Here is a 553-nt window from a genome sequence, read left to right as displayed (position 1 = left end):
GCATGCATCATATGCATCTATGTGACATTGTTTGGGTGTGCATATTGTACTTGGTTTGCCTATGTGATTACTTGTGATTACCTGCTACTTGTTCTACTTGCTGTAACTGTTTGTGTGTGCTTGAACTTTCTATCTGTATTTGCAATTGGGACTCTGTTGGTTTGTGGCGATTGGTTGTTGGATTGGATTGTTTGGGTCTAGGACCGTGGTTGACTTGAGATGGACCGATGGTTGATTCCAGTTTTATGTTTCTGGTTTGGAAAACTATGAAAGGCTATTTTGATTCAGTATAGATAAACCTTTTTGAAAGGCTTTTGATGATTTAAGGATTGAACGGTTTCTCTTTCAGAAAAGATTTCCAACTTTACTTTTATTGTAAACTGTTGTTTTTGAAAAGAGGCATAAGACGGTTATTAATCACTAGTACGATTTATCTTCATGTATCCTATTACAGTAATTCCCAAAAACCCTCTACTGAGAACCCTTTCGAGGATGATGTTCTCACCCCCCTACATTTTTCCCCTTTCAGGACGTGGGCGCAGAAGTCACGAAG

This window comes from Arachis duranensis, chromosome 5 (genome assembly GCF_000817695.3).
Source record: "Arachis duranensis cultivar V14167 chromosome 5, aradu.V14167.gnm2.J7QH, whole genome shotgun sequence".
NCBI lineage: Eukaryota > Viridiplantae > Streptophyta > Magnoliopsida > Fabales > Fabaceae > Arachis > Arachis duranensis.
This window is presented reverse-complemented; position numbering follows the sequence as displayed.